The 14352-nt window shown below is 43.4% G+C and overlaps 1 protein-coding gene across 2 annotated transcripts in view; it reads right to left on the reverse strand.

Moving 5' to 3' along the window:
* Nucleotides 1-14352, reverse strand: part of PRR14L (proline rich 14 like) — a 451476-nt gene that overhangs the window by 17190 nt on the left and 419934 nt on the right. The gene's annotated exons all lie outside the window — the stretch shown is intronic.

Here is a 14352-nt window from a genome sequence, read left to right on the forward strand (position 1 = left end):
AGTACCTTGAGTCTGCGTTGTCTGCTTCCCCTGTGTCTGTTTTTTAGGCCAATTTTGTTTCTTGGACTTGGGCTGGGCATCTGTCACTGCAGATTGTCCCTGTGGTTGTTTTTTCTCTTTCACTGGAAAATATTTCAGACCTCTACTTGTGCGGCCAATCGTTTTATAAGCGGCCACCACAATTTTTGCTAACTGGCGGGGTTTGTCGGCATCGGGCAGAGCAGCCAAAGCATTCGACACCTGAAAGTTAACTGCATCTCCTTTAACATTGGAGAGAATGAGATCACTTACAATCTCAAAAGAACCACACAGGCGCATACCCAATTCAACCGCTGCCTCTGGACCGTGATCATTCTGAACACGTCTAACGATTTCAGGCAGGGCAGTCATAGACGGGGTGCCGAAGCACCTTGTATAAACTGCCGCAAATGTTTTTCCCCAGCTGTCACAGTCAGCAAGTTCAGGAGTAATATCCTTCGGTAGAGTAATCGTCAACATTCTATGTTTATCAGCAGGAGTAGAATTCGGAAAAACCGCCTCCAGTTGATCAAACTTCTCTGCTAGCCAGAATGGGAAGTCATCGTTGTCAACCGGACGCGCACCAAAAACCGAATTTACCATCACTGGATTGAGACGCATTCCGCCTCGTTCCAGGGGAGCGGCCGCACCCCCCTGGGGACCACCAGGAAGATGTCGACCGATGTATTGCACTAAAGCACGAATCACGGAAATGGAAACTACATGCAGCCTGCGAATTTCTGCCAGGGTGCAAGCCCCGTGATTCGGGTGCGGGGTAAAGCCACCCAACGCAGGCCAATTAGTACCTGGAATTGAGAGTGGGCCTAACCTCGCAGGGGACATAGAGTGGGGGAGGGCGCCATCAAACCAAACTCGATGCTGCCAATGATCAATAGGTATTTCCAATGCCCTGTACGGCGTATATTCAGCCGGGACATCCGAGGCGGTGTAGGAGTGGAACAAACCAGAATTAGCGTCCACAGCCGGAAACGTAACCCAAGAGTAAAACAACTCGTAAGGAAACGCCGGATCTGCACATACCACGAAAATCACAGCCATCCCATCTACTGGGACTTGGTACGTCTGAAGATGGTTGCGTACCGCTACGCGACTATGCTGCGCAATAGCCACCGCTGCCGCCATTACAGAATTGGAAATAAGAAAACACAAAGAATACTTTGTAGCACAACTGGGTAGTAATTCAAAGAAACCGTTTAAGAAAGAATCAAGCTTGAATAAAGACCTATTTCAAAAAATAGGTAGGTTTCACCGACACCCCGTTTTCCGGAAACGGACGTGAAGGGGTTAAGGCATGAACGATAAACTACTCGAGTGTCATGATATAAGACCACCGAAACCGTTGGGCGCCATGTTGCAGGGTTTCTGTACTCACACAGAACTGTGCACAGAGGAGTGGAACCTCGGCAAATTAGGATGTCCCAAAACTTACCTTAGCAACCAACTCACCCCTTACCGAGCTAGCTACAGTGTCTCATTGGACATATCAAACACCCAATGTTTAGACAAACCAGAACATGAACTTACAGTACCTCAGGGTACGTGGGACTCATGAACACTCTTTCGTTATATTATCATTACAAACCAGAACATGGAGTAAAGAAGACACATGTGCATTTGAAATGTTTATTTACTAATGCCGTCTTCTCAGGCGCAGTATCTTTGATAATACAAGTATACTTATTATCAGTAGCAAAATTATCAGCATAGTTACTAAGACATAAAAAGCGAATGGTGACAGCATGTTAACATGCTGTAATGAATAAGAGTTAACAACACTTATATCTCACCCTCCCTAACACATATATTATATTATTATCTAAGAAGGTCTCTTTGGGTTGTTTTAGGGCGGGCCCATACCTTAGTGTCCTAGCATGAAGGAATCACATCAGCATACACCAGCTCTCTCTGCATGTGCACCGCATCAAGTGTGTTAACAATTCTCGTGCAAAGCAATATCAATCCCGCCTCAAGCCCAAGTTGGCAAAGGCTGCACTTGTGTTATGACTATGAAGGCGTGGAGATCAGACCTCATAACAATTCCATATCGTGTTGCTCCTGAAACTTCAGCACTCTCCGTGCAGACATGTTTTATTAAACAAAGCAGATATCAGAGCAATAACATATTATTCTCACATTCACCACGGCAAACTACTAGGTTGAAAGCTAAGTCAACAAATGAGGGTCGTGTGCAGAAGTTGCAAGAAAGGAAAAATGGCGTTTAAATCTCAAACGTACCTATGCTAACTTAACACGATATAGGGATATATAGGAGTTATACAACAAAGTCTAGTGTTGACAATGTTGCCTAACTGTAAGAGAGGAAGCACCTGTTGAAGTGTGATCTTATGGAAGTGTTCTGACAGTATGCACACACTTACAGGTCTGAGATCTAATATTGGTCGTAGGGAACAACCCTTTTTGAGGATTAGGAAGTAAAGTGAATAAACCCCCGATCCTTGGTGTTGTATTGGAACTGGTTCTCGAGCTCCTTTTGTTAGAAGAGCTTGTACTTCTTGTTTGAGCAGTTGGTGCTCTAGAGAGAGTTTGTGAATGTGAGGTGGAATATTGGGAGGATTTCTGGTGAGCTCCAGGCAATAACCATGTTGGATAATGTCCAACACCCATTTGTCTGATGTTATGAATTGCTAATTGGGAAGAAAATGATGCAGTCTTCCTCCGACAGTTGTATGATGATAGGAGGGGGGGGGGGGGGAATTATTATTAATTCACTGCTTGTTGGGAGATGGAGAGGTACATGTTGGCGTACCTCTAAAATTGTTTCCTCTGTAACCACCTTTGGAAAATCCTCTAGAGGTGGAGGATTGATTCTGTGAATATTGGAAGATGTATTGGCATCTGTGGAGGTACTTTTTGAGCCTCCCCTATAAAAAAGGGCGGCAAAAGGAGCCTCTGTTAGATGGTGACTGTAGCACTCCCATAGATTTTTCCACCTGTGTCCTTATTCATTTTTTCAAGTGATTCATCCACTTGAGGATCAAAAAGATGTTCCTTATCATATGGGGCACTAAGTATTGTCTTTTTTACCTCTGGTTTAAATCCAGAGATTCTTAACCATGCGTGTCTTCTGAGGAGAACACTAGTGTTAACTGCTCTGGTTGCAGGATCAGCAGCATATAAGGCACACCTAATAGAGGAATTGGAAATTAGTTTTTCCTCCTGTGTTATTTCTTGTTCTCTTTTCTTATGCTCCTCTTGGAGATATTGAAGTAAGTCTTCCATTTTGTCTGGGCCCCATCGTACCTAGCCAAAAGACCTTGTGTGTTGGCTATACGCCAATGGTTGGCCGATTGTACAGCCACCCCTTTGCCTGAGGCATCTATTAGCTTGGACTTCTTGTCTGGAGGTGCTGCATCACCTAAAATTGTGAATTTGCTCTTTTACTAGCATTGGACCCGACTAAAGAATCTAATGGAAGTTGGCCCTTAATAAAAATTGAAACCAAAGGGGTTGATAGACGGGGTGTTGAACATTGCAAGCACTCACCCCCAGTCAATTGATCTGGGTTTAATACACCATTATTCCTTACCTCACTCCGCCACCCCAGTTCAGACATGGCCATTTGCAAATCAGTCTGACCCTGTGCCTCATGGGAACAGTCCAGCCCGAACTGCCAAGCCATATCTTCCCTGGACCGGAAACAAGCATACTGAGAGCGGTTTCTTGCTAATCAGCCGTCATCAGCCAGGCTAGCTTGAATCCAGTGGCAAAGTGAGCAAGGGACCCACGTCTGGGCATACCCTGCCAACTAAGGGCGAACAAAGCAAAACCAAAGGGGATGATGGACGGAGTGTTGAACATTGCAAGCACTCATCCCCAGTCAATTGATCTGGGTTTAATCCACCATCATTCTTTAGCTAACTCCGCCACCCCAGTTCAGACATGGTCATATGCAAATCAGTCTGACCCTGTGCCTCATGGGAACAGTCCAGCCCGAACTGCAAAGCCATGTCTTCCCTGGACCGGAAAACAAGCCTCCTGGGACCGGTTTCTGGCTAATCAGCCATCATCAACAAGGCTAGCTTGAATCCAGTGGCAAAGTGAGCAAGGGACCCACGTCTGGGCATACCCTGCCAACTTAGGGCGATAAAAATTGATCAGAAGAGGGTGAGGGTTTATATTTTGTATCCACTCTAGGTGTTATAAAACGTGCCTTACTGGGATCTTTAAAAATATTTTCCACATGCCTCGAGCCAGAGTTGCAAGGCTTGACGTGAGCTTTTGGTGAAGAGCCAGAGGGTGGGGCGTTCGAAGCAGAGTCTTGGTGCCTACCATGGGCGGATGGGAGTGGTGGCCCAGAAGCCGTATGTTTAATGGAATTGGGTTTTGTGGGCAAAGGGGCTTTGGGACTCATGGCACCTTGACCGGCGGGAACATCATGGGACTCCAGTTCTATCTCCAGCTCGGAGTTGGAGTCTTGGATGGAGAAGGCCTCTTGTTCTGTTGCGGACGCTTCCATCTCCTTTTGTTCAATATCTTCTCCGAAGATATCTGGGGTGTCTTCGATATTTTTTTACTGCATTTTTTTCCGTCGAACCCAGTCTAGAAGTGTTTTTTTTCGATCAAAATGAGCGTCAGGCGTTGCAGTCCTCTTCCTTGTGCTCCGGAGACAGGCACAGGTTACAGACTTTGCAAAGATCGGTGCATGGATATGTGGAGTACACAAATAAAGGTGTGGGGTCCTACTACTGACCAACCTGGACCTCAATAGTCGAGAAACAGATATGTGGAGTGGCACCGATGGGCAAAATTGGAACGGAGTCCGTTCCATCGACAGATTACTCAATGGTGTTTGTTTGAGTAGAAGCGAAACAACGGGCTAGGACCAAAGGCCGCTGTTGGAGTTCTCTCAATCCAACCGAAAGATTTTTTCGATTTTTGACACGCTGAGGATGTGAAACGAGTTTGAAACAAAAACTACACTGGTGCAGTGGGTTGTGAACGGTCTCGAACTGGAGTACAGCAAACCATGTCTGACCCTGATGGCAGAAAGAAAATAATTAATAATTGAGTTGATGCCCATGCGACTATCACCGAAAGGAGGAGTCACCCTATCTCGTGACTAGAAAAGATTTCTTTGAAGAAAAACAACTGGCAAACACCCTGACCCAACACAAGATGGCAGGAGTATGCAAACCATGTGCATATACAGCACACATGCCTCGAACATATAAATTATCAGATGCAACACCTTGTGGCATCTTTACCATCTTTTTTTCCAAGCTTCAGTCTGATCCTTGCAGAATTTCCTCCTCAAGATAGGGGGCCAATAACAATAGTATCTCTGCCTTTCTTGTTGCCTATCTCTATACTTCCTTGTCTCTTCATTCGCAAAGTGATTTTCCAAATGTCTCTTGGGCTCATTGTGATTCTAAAAAGAGAGGGTTTGTTAGAATATCCCTGATTGCACAATGTGTCTAGTACAGGCAGGGGTGAACTTGTCGAATGGCAAGGCTGAGAGTCCAAGTACTGCTGTTCGCCAGATTATTCTCTCTCCGACCCTCTTCACCAGTCAAAAATACCATCTTTGCCTTAAACTAAGAGTTTGTGCAAGGCAGGATCCCCTACAACCTTTTATCGAGTATGTAGTTTGACATAACCGAGATAACTCTATAGTTTCTGTACTTCAACAAAAACGGTTGTCTAAGCTACCTCTTTATACGTCAATCATTTGATCTTCTCTGCCACGTGATCAAAAAGAAGTGCGAGAGGATTAATATTTGTACATAAAAAATTCTGTTTTAGTTTCATGGAAAAAACCCACAATATCTAATGTCTGAAAAAATTGCTGTGTCGTTATACACTTTGTTCCACAAACGTGCCATGCCTTTATCTATCAGGCAATGTCAAAACACTGTAAATGTACCACAAAATGCTGCAAAATCATGTTTGCCAGTGTCATAAGACTACATAATTTGAAGGGATGGCTACATGCAGCTTTAGCTGTTTAATGACTCCCTGTTATCAATTACTTAACACAAATAGTAGACCGAGGTGGGCTTTGGGTCAACCACTTTGAGCCATAGGTTTTCATGTGTTTTTATAGGTCCAGCGTTAACCAAGACCATTTGATATTACCAAAATTATATGTTTAATACACTTACTTCTGATTAATAGCTATGTGGTAAACCGAGTGCAGCAACATCACATTCACACTTGCCATTAGAAGGCAGCATAATCACTCAATTACAATAATTTTACATGTCCTGCAGAATCTGTTTTACCGGGTGTGATTTTACCAAATTTGATTTTAGCGGCCAGAAAAATCCCAGGAAAACCCTTCATGCACAGCAACACTGCATCAAAAAGAAAGTTCATAAAAACGGAAAGTGTGTCATTTCCTGTTTTCAAACTCATTGCCAGTGCAGAGAAGAGACATTAGTTGGTGTAAAACAATCTTCTCTTTGTTACTGAGAACAATGTTCATTCCTTTCTCCATGTGGCAACCATTTTGTGGATGTATAATCTATTCGAATTCATCAAACCAAAGGGCCATCCAACTATTGTACCTATTTTTCTTTCAAGCATGGCTCCTTAGAGGATCAGGAAATATAAATTCTGTCAGACACAATTAAACGTGCTTGCAGAGGAGGTGGTACGAAGAGAAGGCAGTGCTAATGGATTACTTGGTGTCAAAGACACATGCCAAAACAAGATCCAAATTATAGCTACAAATAATTCACAGTAATATAAATGCTGTGTCCGCACAGCCCAGGACTGTGGAAGAGTGCAAAGAACACTTCCGGGACCTCATGCATCAAGTTTGTGGACTGCTTTTCAAGCACAGTCTGTACAGCCAGGCTACTGGTGGGGTAAGGCCTCAGAACACTAATTAACATCCTGGGAGGAAGAGGTGTAGACTAGAGTATAATAAAAAGAACCAGCATTGAGGGAACTGCAGAAGAAGCAGGAGCTAGCGGTGTAGCGGAACCTGGTGTGTGTCATTCAACAAATATCATATGCATTATTACAAAACACAAATGCTGAAAAGACAAGACTGATGTTTGCATGCCTTTAAAAGTATTTAGAATAAGATGTAATTATGCAAGAACTGGAATATGTGGAGACAAAGGGAAAGGCCATGAGTATGTGTTGGGGCATTTTGTAGAACAAGTCTCCTCAGACACAGAATTTTCTGGTTGCCAAACGCTGGGCCCGATAATTTGAAGTGCTATACGCAGGGACTGTGGGCAGTATTACAGATGGGACCATGCATGACCCCTGCAGCAGTCTGAAGAGAGCAGCCAATACTTACACAGGAGAAGCACAAGCCTGCCCTGCACTCATGCCACCCCCACCAACTCATAACTCAATAAGCATCTGCCCCCGACACTTTCCACATCTTCAAAACAAGCATAAAATGCTAGCATTTTTTTCAAGTCCAAAACAGGGAAAATGCGCACGTAAAGGACCTGGTATATCCGGATGTATGACATTACAACGCATGCTTTTACCACGCATGCCTTTACATCGCAGTTTTTACAACGCATGCTGTTACAACGCATAGCGCTTCGGGGTGCTGGATAGTGAATAGTTTAATTTACTATTCCAACTCCAGTCCCCGTGGATAGTAGGGAAGGTGTTGGATAGTAAATTAAAACTATTCCCTATCCTAGAGCGCCCCCCCAGTGCAATGCGTTGTAATGGTTTTCGTTGTAAAAGCACTGCGTGGTAAAAGTTGCGCAGTAAAGGATGTTTCCCGGTATATCCAGTTTCACGCAGGTATTCGAACATTCCAGAGACAAAAAAAATACACTATAGCTAGTTTTTGATGCAGGGATACTGGGCAACTTTAGATTTTGACCCAGAGGTTTACACATACCAAACAAAAAGGCACGTTGATAATCAGGCCCTAAATATAGATATTGGAGGTATATTTTAAAATTGCCGTAGTTGAACTATTACGATTTGTTACTACTCTTCGTTGAAGAATGACTCTGAACAACCAACTACTAGATTCACACAACCATGAGCCTCTTGAAAGCTCCCAAAAGCAAAGACTGTCAAACGAGCCAGTGATACTATTACAACAGCAGCGCAGACAATGCCAACCACCAGTCACTCCGTCTGTACCCTCAATCGCTGGCACAATAACACTAAGCCAGCCCCCCTCTGGAACTGTGACTGCTACACAAACTCCTCCTGAGACAAGTACAACTGCAGCAGTCTATTACCCAACCACTTTGTCAGTATCCTTTTACTAAAGTGTGATAGGTGTGTGCATGGCTGAGAGGGACGATAAGGAGGAAGATGAGGGTTTGAGACAGCCACATGAAGGGGCAGACAAAGTAGAGCCCATCATCCAAGGAAGACGTACAAACGGTTCCTCCGCCACCTTTGTAGCAAACACCATAGGACATCTTACCAAATTGCTGCCATGAATGAAGCCTGTGCTACTTTACAGAAAAAAATATATGACTACACAATGTAATCATAGCAATAGGAAATTATATGGAGGCTAGGTGACAATATGAGTCAACTGGCAAGGCTGTAGCAACAGCTACTACACGTCATCACATACAGTTGCAAGGTGGAATCCGGTCTGCTCAAAGAATGGTAAACCTTGCTGCACAGAGGGCTAATCAACAACCCATTTGCCAAAAAAACAGATGCAGAAGACAATTCACAATCCAGGAAGACAATTCACAATTATGGTTGCTGAAGTGTGTTTTTTTAAAACTGGAAGCACCTACTCATGCCATTCAGGGTGGGCAATTGAAACAAAAGCCAAGTAAGCAAATCCAGCCCCAACACCAGCACAAGCAGCCATGTACTCCCATCATTCACCTCTTCTACATGTTCAGAACAGGTCTTGTGCATCAGGCCAAGCAGAAGGTAGGCGTGTACGGCTAATATTCAAGGGTAATAACATACTCTTGACCAAAAAAGTGCTTCATAACGGACTCTCAATTTTGAGTAGTGTGTCAATATTATATTTAATAGATTTTTTTTTATTTTTTCAATTGGTTCGCGTGATAAATTATCCAAACAAAATGTAAATATAATTTTTTCTGCCTTTCTACAAATACATATTTTTAATAAATCTTTGTGGTTGATAATGAAAATATAAACAATAATAAATGTTTTCTGTCTTTGTTCAAAGTTTCTTAAACAATCTTTGCGATTGACCAAAGAAATGTAAACCATATTAACATTGACAAACAAAAATGATAATTCCATTTCTTTATTTTTGTTACGATTTGGTTGTTAAATACATAAAAAATATTTCTATTTTTCATCATAAAAAAATACTTTCAGATTGAGCCAGTAATTATTTGATGTAACAAATGCATTATTTTATGTTTTAGAAGATACATTTTATGTTCATAAAAACAGTTTTTTTGTGAAAATATATCATTTTATTTTTTAATAATTGTTTTCAAAATAAGTTATCATAGTTTTGAGGTTAAACTTTTTGTTTAGGTTTACTACCCTCTCTGGGTTAGTAGTAAACTTGGATACTAATTCTTCCTGTCCACAGGATTACCTACTGAACTTACAATAGCAGTTTCACATTTACCGCATACAATTTTGCCATGTGGAAAATCCAATTACGTTTCTGCATACAATTGACATGTGAATTTATCAAGAGTATTTTCACATGGGGAAAAGGAAATCTGCGTGTGGATAAATTTGTAATCCGACAGAACAAAATGAAGCGTTAAACCATGGTGCAATTTCGCACCATCTGCACCCTAATCAGGGTGTTATTCCAACCAGTCATCTTTATCCATTAGTCTGTTACTGTCATTTACATTTTTCGTCCAATCTCTAAAGTATGGGGTAATGGCTCAGCCCACTTCAGCCATTGACTAACTACAATGTGAGTGAGGACAGCCTGTCCTTTCAAGCACATTCATTTAAGAAGTAGTTCTTTTAAATCCCAGGAATTACTGTGGCTACATGTGCTTTTTGACACCAAAAATGTTTTATTTTGCATTTATCCATTTTCCAACTTCCACAGCAACAAAGTTGTGCAAAAAACAAGATAAATCAAAACTAGCACTGACGAAGCCAAACGGCTGGCATCCTACTCCAGGTCTATTGGCTTTGGCAATGTTCTTTATGCTTATGCTATCTATCACACTCATGACATTTCGAGGATGCTTACATTGTTGACTGATAGGACATCAAGTGGTCTTTCTGTTAGCCTTCAAATGAGACATGACAGGAGGACATTTTAATTTCATAGTTGTGGCTTGTTTTGTCTGTAAAGTGCCTTCTGTTTGGATTCCTCAGCTTGTTATTGATGTGCTTGATGATAACATTTTATTGGATTTACAGCTTTTTTGTTCACAAATTAAAGACATGAGAGCACACAGATATTCTTAAAAAGATGCAACAAAAAAGTACTTGCCATTTGTTAACAGATTCTAGCATCAGAGGCGGCTCCTCGGTTATGGTGGAGGAGCACTGCAGCCCCCCACCAGCACCTTCAAAAACTTGAACAATAAAACGATAATAAAACTGGTTTAAAATAGGTTTTTATTGTTATTTTTTTCTACTGTGAGCAGAGTCTTGGGTGCGGGGCCAGGAAGGTAACAGTACTGAAGAGGGAGTGGTGGGCATTACCTTCAGTGCCCATGCCCGTTCAGGCAAGCCAAACCGTCATGCGCACTGAAGTGCTCTCCAACCCGAACTGCACTGCCAGGTTTTAGAGAGTAAGCACAGGCTCCCAGTCTATCTGGGAATGCCAATACACGGTGCCCATGAAAGCATCACCAGGATTGGGAGCCTGTGCCTGCCTGCAGTGGAGCCAGAAGAGCAAGGGCGGCAGGTAAGTTATTTTTTCTTTTATTCTCCCCCATCGCCCCCATCCACCCTCACCCTGCTGCTTTTCCCCGACAAGAGCCACTCCTATCCAGTATGCAAAGGTTTGCTGTGTAAGTCTTTTAGACTCAATACTTAGAACATATACAACATCTTCTCACTTTTTTCATAACTTTGTTAATGTTCAGCAAAGGGTCCCAACTTAAAGCTTCCGATCTGTTGTGGCACAAGATCCTGTTTCTTATAGGATTTTCTTCCTAAAATAGCTGAGGGTAACTCATAACATCACTATTATTAGCAAAACACTCTACAAGACCTCTTGGCTTTGCCAATGCTTGTTACGTTGTAAGCCTGCATTGGGCAGAACACTAACATAAAAAACACATGAGAATGAGAATCGTGGCTGCTGAACAATTTGGATTATAAAGCTACCTAGGTTGGGGTGTTAACTACAGACACCGAGGGAAAATGTTACCTGTTACAATCGGCTAGGTTCTTGTGGTGCCGCAGATGTGCATGCCCAGCACACTCATGCCCATGTAGTTTTTGGATGCGGACACTGCAAGTAATTTTTCTTCAAAGTAGAGGTTTCAGTTTCACGGTGACTCAATACAACTATGTGCCAGAATACAGACTCTACCTCGGACTTTGTTATTCAAATACAGGTGAGAGTAAGTCAATAGAGGCATAAGAAGAAGGAAAGTACATGTGTACTGGTGCCCTGTTATGTAAATATGTATTTAAAAAATGTTAATATTGCCAAGTTTAAATCTACATCGACACAAGTTTCACATCGATTGTAGCAGGTACAGGTATGTTTGTCACATGTGCTGTATAAATCACATACTTTGTATACACTGAAAAGTAACAACCTTCTTGCTAACACCATGGCAAATGGTGCAACTAGCAGGAGTGGAAGAAGATTGATACAAAGTTTTAAGACTGTATGCCCAACTTGTGCCTCTTTGGGCCTCAATGTTCACAGTGATCTCTGGTGAAAAAGTGGATTGTGGACCTTGTTACAGCTGTACATTTGTCTGCAAGTTAAATGTTGCCTATAAAAGCTGCATTGGCTCCCTTTTTCTATCTTGAATCAATCAATTAATCAGGACATTTGTCAAGCGAGCTACCTACCCGTGAGGGTCTCAAGGTGCTGGGATGGGGGGGAGGGGGGAGGTAGGGTGGGGGGAGGGGGAGGGTGAGGTGGGGGGAGGGGGGAAGGGGGGGGGAGGTGGGTGTTGCTGCTACTGATCGAAGAGCCAGGTTTTGAGAAGTCTTCTGAAGGCCAGTAGGTCTTGGGTCTGCCGTAAGTTGGTTGGGAGGGTTTTCCAGGTCTTGGCGGCGAGGGCGAGGCCGGCGGAGCGGAGCTTGCGGGTAGGGGCGTGGAAGCGGAGTAGTCTGTTGAGGTACGCTGGGCTGGCGTTGTGGAGGGCCTTGTGTGCGTGGATGAGGATCTGGAAGGTTATCCTCTTATTGACAGGGAGCCAATGTAGGTCTCAGGTGGGGTGTGATGTGACTGCGGCGGGGGATGTCGAGGATCAGTCGTGCCGAGGCGTTCTGGATGCGTTGCAGCCATCTCAGGAGCTTGGTTGATGTTCCTGCGAAGAGGGCGTTTCCGTAGTCCAGCCTGCTGGAGACGAGGGCCTGGGTGACTCTTCTTCTCGTTTCGGTGGGGATCCACTTGAAGATCCTGCGGAGCATTCGTAGGGTGTTAAAGCAGGATGAGGAGACGGCGTTGACCTTTTTAGTCATAGAGAGGGTGGAGTCGAGGATGACACCCAGGTTGCGTGCGTGGTCAGTGGGTGTCGGGGCTGTTCAGAGTGCGGTCGGCCACCAGGAGTCGTCCCAGGCTGAAGGGATGAGGACCTCCGTCTTGTCAGAGTTCAGCTTCAGTCGGCTGTTCCTCATCCATTCGGCAACGGCCTTCATTCGTTCATGGAGGTTGGTTTTGGCGGTGTGAGGGTCTTTGGTGAGGGAGATGATCAGCTGGGTGTCATCGGCATAGGAGATGATGTTGAGGTCGTGCTGTAGGGCGACGTGGGCGAGGGGTGCCATGTAGATGTTAAACAGTGTGTGCTCTGAGAAGAGAGTAGTGTGTATCTGGCTTTGACATAGTAAATGTGAAGACACCTGACAATACACCTGGCAAATTCTGCTTTGGAAACTGTTTTTTCAAGAAGGGACAGGCCAAAAGCCACAAAGAGCTGTCTGGTCTTCCTAAAGGCTTTGCTATGGTCAATGTAGTACCCGAGGGTTCTTAACATCTAGTGAAGAGGTTTTCAAATTGTGGTGCTGGGGGTTCTTGGCTGTACTCCCAGGGGGCCGTAAATGTCTCAGCACGTACTTATAAAAAGTACTGGAAGGGCAAAATGGCTTATTTGACAAGTGTCCAGGCAGCCTTCATTTACAAGCAGAGGCTGTGAAAGGCACAAAAAAGGTAGGAAAAATTTGTCCATAAACGTCATGGGGACAGGTTTAGTGAGTGTTAGTGGGGTAAAAGTGGGGACTAAAATAACAAACTATTATCTAAGTATTTTGTTGTTCTTTACATCTTCAGGTACCTGCATGTAAAATATAGTATTAACCTACATAAAAAGCAAGTTAAACTACTTAGAAGTAAATGCACTCTGTTATGCTATAGAATACCAATTGAATAGAGGGGTGGGGTGTGTGAGTCACCAGAGTGGTACAAGGTTCTAGCCTGTGACAAAGCACTATGAATGTATATGTCATTATTTTTAAATTCTATTACACAGTATGGAATAGGCAGTTACAAAATCATTTAGTGTTTAAGATAAAACAAATGATTTAGCGCCTCCGCTGTGTCCGTCAATCTCTGTATGCCCTCCTCATTTAGAGACCGGTGGAGTGTAAGTTTTCTGTCGATGGAGCTCCTGTTTGCTCTATTGATGGGAAGCTTCCTCTGATGGCCCAGAGGCTGTCTGAGGATGGGCATTACACTACCGGCCCGTTTAGGGGGGTGATTATAATGTCTTGTTTAATGTATGTTGTCTCCCGGTAAAGCCAGGCGGCATGGGACAGAACCCCCCCCCCCCCCACAAAACAAGATCTCTGAACCCTAAACAAAGAGCAAGCTGTGGGGGACATTTGTTTTTTGTTTCTGAAAACAAAAAAAACTTTTAAAGGTTTGGTGCTCAACTTTTTGTTGACACCAGTTCCTTTCAAAGTACAGAGATGACCGCTGGGCTGGCTGTAATCTAAATTTGACAGACGGTAGACTATCAGTGTGGTGGAGGTAATGTCCTCTGGCACCCTGACGGACAGAGTACTGTGCATCAAAGCCTAAATCTGGCCCTTAGTGCTTAAGATAAAAAAAAACCGCTTTCAAACTATATACCTCATTAACACATAATAATCTGCACCTAGTGCAAACATATGTGTCCATTAAAAGCACATACTCCAGAACTCAGTGAGTTACAATCTTACATTACCTCTCAAAACAAAGAAATCTTCTTTAAAAAACAATGCCATTTATAATCATACAGCTTAAACAAAACAAAAGAA

Source organism: Lissotriton helveticus, chromosome 11 (genome assembly GCF_964261635.1).
Source record: "Lissotriton helveticus chromosome 11, aLisHel1.1, whole genome shotgun sequence".
In the NCBI taxonomy this organism is placed as follows: Eukaryota; Metazoa; Chordata; class Amphibia; order Caudata; family Salamandridae; genus Lissotriton; species Lissotriton helveticus.